Here is an 8,542-nt window from a genome sequence, read left to right as displayed (position 1 = left end):
TAGGTAGCTACTTATATAATAGGTACATTACCTTCATACCCGCTCTACAATAATGGGTACCTACCTAACTATCAATTTATAGTATCTACCTACAATACCTGCATACAAATACCTACCTACCAACCATAAATAGGTACCTAGGTAGGTAAGTAATAGGTGTCTATTTATAGCACTGTGAAGTATAAACGATCAAGTCCCTTGTCACCAGCACCACGCTGCACCATCACATTATGCATGCTTTCCATTATAACAGCAAGGTGTTCACATAATCAGGTATCTATCTGGTCCTCAATCAGGTACCTATTTTTGGTCCTCCTAGTGTCTATTGTTGGGTCCACGAATAATAGCTATTGTGTCAGTGATTGCCTTGGGCAATAGTTGTAGTATTGAGAAAGGTTATGGCTCACCACATCACATCAAAAATAGTCATTGTAGGACGATGGGATCTTTCTACTTTCTTTTCTATTTTAGTATTTTAAATATTTATTTTTCTATTATTGAACGAACGGAGAGAGGTTTAAAGCTGTGTGTCCACACATAGTCGACGCCGTCGATCGACGAGGTGAATCTATGTTGTCCAGGCAGTGAACAGTTTCAGTCGAAAGTACGTTTTCATTTAGTTCGCCTGTTTGTTCATCTGTCATCTGTCGCTGATTCCAATATAAATCTCCAACAAAATTTCTCATTTTGAAGTAATTTGACAAATACGCAAATACTTATACCTAGAGGTCAACTTCCGAATAAAAATTTCTAATATGCTAACCACCTAATGCGCCTTTATTCCTAAAATAGGTATCTAAATACCTAAGTACCTATTAGTTTTTGAGCTCTTAGGGCTTCACGTCAGGTTTTTCTTTTTTTTTGTGATATCTACAGCGTATTATATTACACAGTAGCCTATTAAACACTGCAGTAGTTTCTAAACGACTGTTTTTCCTAGAAATAAACAAAGACCTTCGAATCTAGTCAAAATACAAGCTATAAGCTAAAAAGTGATCCGACATGCACTGGGGTTAAATTGGGACGTCCAGCGATGTCTTGAATCCATAGAAATTAATGCTGATGAATCGATTACTGATTTGTGCTGCGACCATTTCGTTACTCGAGTTCCTAATATGATTAGATCTGCAATATTAGGAACGACCTACTGTTGGCATTGTTATGTTTCATTCTAAGTAGTTTCTAACTAAACCACAACCTCATAGTTTGTTGTAGAAACACCATTGGGTATACATAGGTATTAGGTAAACTTCGGGTTTTGATTTGATCCCAAGTAAAAGTCATACAATTATTTGAAGTGTACCTATTAATTGGACAACAACATACTTTTTTCGTGACAAGCATTTAGGTATAGGTACCTATGTGGCTAGTATCATGTTGTTGTTGGTGTTCTTTTTAACTTCCTATTATTTTCAAGAGGACTGATGGAAGGAACAGTAACTGCTGAAGTCTCATCGTTCTGAAAGCGAAGAGAAGGAAGCCAGGATAGGAGAAAGCCAACCGTTCAGATTATGGATATGGAGTGTCATGGAGGTACCTATCTAACTTAGAATATTGTGCTGAGTGATTTATGTTTGGAAAAACTCATTGGAATACCTACGTGAAAGTATGAAATGAGTAGGTAGGTATACCTACCTAGCTACCTTCCTACCTTGTACAAATGTACATTTTATCAAGACATTTAGAATTTACCATGATATTTGAGCTTATCTCACTTATACCGAATAATCACCCTACTAAAACAAATCATATAGGTACCTACGTACGTACTATGTCTATGTATGTCGATTGTCGAAGAAAAATCTCAGTAGAAATTCCCTCTCTTACTACACAGGTACCTACTGAGAAATATGAGAATACCTACTTGGCTGAGATTGTAGACTGTACAAGTACTTACCTACCTTATATCTATCCATCTAGCACTGAGAGTCGAAAGTCGGCGGACACAAATCAAGTTTGAACTTGACGATTTTCCATTCCGTTTGAATGTATACTTACTTATTTGTTTAACCATGGAAGTCTCGAACCGTTTGTCCGATATTGATAAATAGGGATATTTTAATAGGTACCTACTTACCACCTAGGTAGGGGGTAAGATCCTCTACGATAAAATACCAGAACGATAAATTGAGGAACTCTTAAAACTCTAAACGTCTGAACAACCAGCATCATCACACGTTCTACCTTTTACCTACTTAACTGACGCTAACACAAATAACTAAAATGAAGCTAATTTAATGATACAGTTCCTATAATGACTCATCTACGCAAGGGAAATAATGCATTTCCTGTATTTGACGATGGAAAAATCAGTAACGGGTACTTACAAATAGTCACAGCAGTAGTAGTACGTAGTGAATGTGTTGCTAATTAGGTAGGTACCTTTAGGACGCAGAATGAAAATAATGCAGTCAATTTATATAATAATGAAAGGAACTGTGCGTAGGTACATACCTACGTTGGCACCTATAATAGTAGGTAGGTACCTACACTACCTACCAATACCTGGATGTATTGTATTTGATATACTATGGAGTGTCATGGAGGTACCTATCTAACTTAGAATATTGTGCTGAGTGATTTATGTTTGGAAAAACTCATTGGAATTTCGAGTACCTACCTACGTGAAAGTATGAAATGAGTCTACCTTCCTACCTTGTACAAATGTACATTTTATCAAGACATTTAGAATTTACCATGATATTTGAGCTTATCTGACTTACACCGAATAATCACCCTACTAAAACAAACCCTATACCTCTACGTACGTACTATGTATGTTGAATGTCGAAGAAAAATCTCAGTAGAAATTCCCTCTCTTACTACATAGGTACCAGTGGCGTAGCGTGTATGTATGGCGTGTATGGCGGCCATACAACTCAAAAGTTCACTCTAATACCCATAAATATTAATGGCATGTACTGTGATGGGACTTGGTAGATCTGTGCATGAGCCCAACACGCCCTGCACTTGAATTTAGACCACACTACGCCACTGATAGGTACCTACCTACTGAGAAATCTGAGAATGCTTGGCTGAGATTGTAGACTGTACAAGTACTTACCTATACCTATCCATCCATCTAGCACTGAGTAGTACTGATTGTAGATTGTCCTTTCGTACAAGTGTTTCGAACAATGCCAATTAACATGCAGGTGCTAAAAATATCTCCGTGTCATAAAGTTACTTGTACGAGTATCAAGCCAACTCAATGGAAACAAGCCATCTCAACTTGACAGTGGTAATTATAACCGGTCAGTGGTGTGGTCTAGCTCATAGCACTCAAAAAAGTCAAGAAAAATGTGATCTAAAAGAGCCTTAAGCCTTTATTAAAAGGGCTCTTTTAGGTAGGGGGAAGTCACCCCTAATTTCAGAAAATCGAAGTGGTCCTTACAAATTTTTGAAGTACCTAGTGCTTAATGTTCATACATTTGTATGTAGATAAGTACCTACCTACGTACTTCACACATTGATTAGCTAGGTAGAGAGCTACCTACTTCATAATATTTTCTTCCGTTTCATTTTGAATTCCCATTCCTTTTGTTCTCTTTACCTACCTGACACATTTCTTCTAATGATACTTCAAACACTGTGGTACATCAAAAAGGCACGGATTGCCGAGTGGGTATGTAGGTATAGGGATGTAGGTAGGTGCTCTCTTGAATATCTGTGTCAGCTGTGTCAACTACTCATCACTGCACTTACTAATTGCTGTCGAGTAGTACCTACTGATTGTAGATTGTCCTTTCGTACAAGTGTTTCGAACAATGCCAATTAACATGCAGGTGCTAAAAATATCTCCGTGTCATAAAGTTACTTGTACGAGTATCAAGCCAGCTCAATGGAAACAAACCATCTCAACTTGACAGTGGTAATTATAAACGGGTCAGTGGTGTGGTTTGAGATTTTTAAAAGGATTGGTTAAACTGATAAACCTATAGCTCATAGCACTCAAAGAAGTCAAGAAAAATATGTTCCAAAAGAGCCTTAAGCCTTTATTAAAAGGGCTCTTTTAGGTAAGGGGAAAGTAACAAAAGATCTAGTCAGGTCGAAGTGACATACCTATGACTTCAATAGCCGATGGCCCTATACTTATACCAAACCCATTTATAGTGTGTAGATATGTCCCAAAAGTTCCACCCATGTCCTCGTAACTTTTGAACGGATAAAGAAAGGAGTGAGTGGATTGGAACATACCCCATGCCTTCAGGCACACTCCATTTGGCAAGGGTCTAGGTTTACCTTGCCCTCGGGATCAATTTTGAAGAAACCATTTACTGATGAAAATTTGTAATGCAACTGAAAGGCCTACGGTCCATAAACAAAAAGCCCACTCTGAAGGGCCACACTGCCCCAAGGGATGAATTAAGCTCATACGAACCTACGAAAAAGGCCCACGGACGGTTTTCTACTGGAGGTCTTGGAATCCAGATTCCACAGGCGTCCCAGTTTCCCTAGCTTTCATGAAGCACACACCACTGCAGGTAGTAATATCCTAATATAAGAAGTAATATATGAACAGCTAGCACATTAACACCCGAGCTCCTATCATCAGCATAACTAGTGCAGAACCGAAACTCATCATAATAACTAATGTGAATCATTTTAACACTCACCTTGTCCAGTTTAGAGGAATTTATCGAATGCTGTTAATCATGAACTTGATATTCCACAAGACATGAGGAGAATTTTTCGTACATAATGTATGTCTTTTCTTATGGCCAAGTTCAGTTTAGAGAACACCTCACACCACAGAACCGTAATCTAAGTTAAGTCGGAACTCAGTCTGAGTTCCTGCTTGGTTTGAGTTAAACGATTTGGAGCAATCTGATCGACTTAAAAAAGATTAAAATCGCCCAATCGGGTTGTTTGATCCAATGAATAGGTACCAATAACACCCAAAATCCAAAGAATACTAAAACCAATCCAATGAATACCTCATGGGTGCTTGTGCTCCGGTGTAAAGGTGTGTCCACACATAGTCGACCGGCCGTCGATCGATATCGACTGAACCGTCCACACTGCTTCGACAACATAGATTCGACGACAACTCGTCGATCGACATCGATGTACGGCCGGTCGACTATGGTTGGACACACCTTATGATGACTTCGAATAATACTGCATACTCTTACAGTATTTCTTACAGTATACATGAAACTGATTGTTCTTCTCCATATTCTCCAAAGCCGTGATCCCGGGCATCAGTCTTTATTTGGTTTATTGACAGGATGGATGTCTTTAGGAGCACTTATATCTTTTACTAGTGATGTAGTGATCATAGATTGAAGATTGCACACCGTATAAGCAAGAGAAACTAATTTTCTTGATGATGCCTACAAATATGGCTAACTGATCTATTGCAGAAGATAGTGTCGTGATGAACAGGTATACCGACCTAACACGTACAGATATGGTTATAGGGCACAGCAAGGCTGAGATTACAAAAGAATATAAATTAGAATATGAAGGTCATGTAAAATAAGATCAGGTACCTAAATCTCCAAGAAGAATCATCTCACATCATTATTCATCTGAGGATTCTTGAAGTTTAAGTCCGATGCAATGGTGCAATAGGTACTTACTACTAAAATTATGATGAGTTTACCAGAGGTTATCTTCCATCAAGGTTTTGGAAGGTTTGACCCCTGGATTTGTACAATTTAGGTTTAGCTAGAATAGCTTTTCCTTTTGCAATAGCTTTCAAAGAGCTTTTCCTAAGCTAGAATAGCTTTTCCTTTTGCAATAAGCACATTTTCAAACTAAATAGATTCACCCGCAGTTCGTAAATCGATATTAACGTAATCATAATTTCATATGCTTTGGTTCATGACCAAAGATTGATCAGTTGATCCCAAGTCAGAATTACGGGCTACATGCCATCTGATCGTCCCAGGGGACTCTCTGAACACTGAACATACGAAGCTTCTGAATTCAATAAATATTTCAGGATGATAGATTGCTTTCTTGAAGATTTTCATAGAGAACCCTTCTTCCTTCTCAGATGGAAAGATACACTAATCCATTTTGAACTAATTATGTAGGCAGCGTAGGTTGTAGGTTCTCAAACTAAACTACGATCCAAGGATTATACCGACAAGCATCAATCAAAGAGTTCAATAGCTTCACAGCATGCCACCTTCTTAATCAAATTCGATGACCTCAACGAAGTAATGAGATAAAGTTGATTACAAGAAACACCTTTGGAGAATCCATGGTTTGATTGAACGCGCAGAGCTTCAATTAATCAAAAATTATAACTGATCGAGCTAGGAAGAATAAAAGCAACAGTAAAATCGCACTGCTGTCGCTGCCAAAACCTTAGGGTAAAATTACTCGAGGTAGCAATTTAAATCAGTTGGATCTTGACCAAAGAATGCTGAGTATGTGAACTCATTAGCATACGAGTAAATAATAGATCAAACATATTGTTTGTTTGATAGGTGTTTAACGGCACTGTATAACTGTTAAGTGACAGTAGTATCACCCTCCAATCGGTGACAACCCACCCACCTCTTCACAATAACCTCAACCTAGGTGGGGTATCAAGAAAAAGACAGCAGCACATGATTGGTCATCGGACTTATCGCTATTAGATTCATAAAGGTGATGTGCACATACGCATCTGCATGCCAGAGCAGCTCTATGGCAGTTTTCAGAGAACATTCCACAAACAAGCCCGCGGCAGTGTCCCAAACTGCCGGGCAGTGTCCCAAATTGCCGCAGCGTGAAGATGTACAAGCACCTTAAAATAAACGTCCACCGGACTAGACTGGCAGGCTCCTGAAATAATGTCATGCCAAAATTTGGTCAATGAAACCGGTAATCACATATGAGTAGCTAACATATTTGATGGGTTAAGAATCGAGGACAGGAAGATGACCAGCTTTATAATGACATTTTAACAGGTTCCTTGTTTGCTTTAGTTTAAAATGAGCGGTAAAGTAAGACATCCAAAGGTGAATGCTCAATGATGTTTAGAAGTAAAATTAGTGATAACCAAAGTCTGTAAGCGCTAGTTCACGAGGTCGATTCCCACCCTGGGCGAACTTTATCCCAAATAGGTAAAGTCCGTTCTCGGAACGGCTGGCTTGTACCCCATGTTGACAACCACTGATGCATTACCGGCCTTGAACCTCTATAATAGGGCTATCAGGGTACCCATGTTCTATGTAATAGTGCCCCCTCATCATTACTGATATCATAGTCCCTTCGCCCCTATTACACATTACAGCCAGGCCAAATTACATCGGTCATAATGACAAATAATGGAGTTCAGGTCTGTTGCTCTGATGATGTCAGGTTCTGCCAATTCGATTAGCTAGCTGTTTATATTTACAAGTTACGAGAAGCACATTAGGGACTGGGCAGAAGTTCCATTTTTATCTCTGCACGTGTACACGTATTGTATCTACTTAGTTGTGCATATATTTTCACCGAAAAAGTACCATTTCTCAGTTGTTTTTTTCAAGCTATTGCTAGAAAGAGGGAACGTATTGAATTGACCCTGGGATGGTACATCCCGATGATCTCCAGGGCCGTATTTAGAGGGGGACCCTCATGCTTGTTTTTGTCCCTAAAGGCAAATGATTATAAACCATATTGTTATTCATTTTACCCATGTGGAATATCTCACACAACGTGAGAGACGATGAAGGGAGTTCTTATTCATCAGCTTTTCTTCATTAGGGATTTTCTTACATTAGGCAGGAGTTCTTATTCATCAGCTTTTCTTCATCAGGGAAATTTCTTACATTAAGCAGGAGTTCTTATTCATCAGCTTTTCTTCATTAGGGATTTTCTTACATTAGGCAGGAGCTTATTCATCAGCTTTTCTTCATTAGGGATTTTCTTACATTAGGCAGGAGTTCTTATTCATCAGCTTTTCTTCATTAGGGATTTTCTTACATTAGGCAGGAGTTCTTATTCATCAGCTTTTCTTCATCAGGGAATTTTCTTACATTAAGCAGGAGTTCTTATTCATCAGCTTCTCTTCATTAGGGGTTTTCTTACATTAGGCAGGAGTTCTTATTCATCAGCTTTTCTTCATTAGGGATTTTCTTACATTAGGCAGGAGTTCTTATTCATCAGCTTTTCTTCATCAGGGAATTTTCTTACATTAAGCAGGAGTTCTTATTCATCAGCTTTTCTTCATTAGGGATTTTCTTACATTAGGCAGGAGTTCTTATTCATCAGCTTTTCTTCATTAGGGATTTTCTTACATTAGTCATGCAGGATTTCTCTTTCATTAGAGAATTTCTTCTTCATCAGCTCTTGTTCATCTGGGATTTTTTCTCGTTCTTCTTAACGAGGGAGTTCATCAACGATAACTATTAGGTTAGTACCTTCGTTATCTATAGTTCTGGGCACCTACATTCTTTTCCACCAGTAGTTCCTATTTCTAATTTGCTGTGAAATGACTAGACTAGACAATAAGTCAAAATAACACACATTCGTTTTAGAAGAACACTTTACCTCTCCTAATACATAACATCCTCTTCCTCAATTCTCCATTACACCAGCGCCGACTAATAGGGTATTA

Source organism: Diaphorina citri, unplaced genomic scaffold (assembly GCF_000475195.1).
Source record: "Diaphorina citri unplaced genomic scaffold, Diaci psyllid genome assembly version 1.1 scaffold851, whole genome shotgun sequence".
NCBI lineage: Eukaryota > Metazoa > Arthropoda > Insecta > Hemiptera > Psyllidae > Diaphorina > Diaphorina citri.
This window is presented reverse-complemented; position numbering follows the sequence as displayed.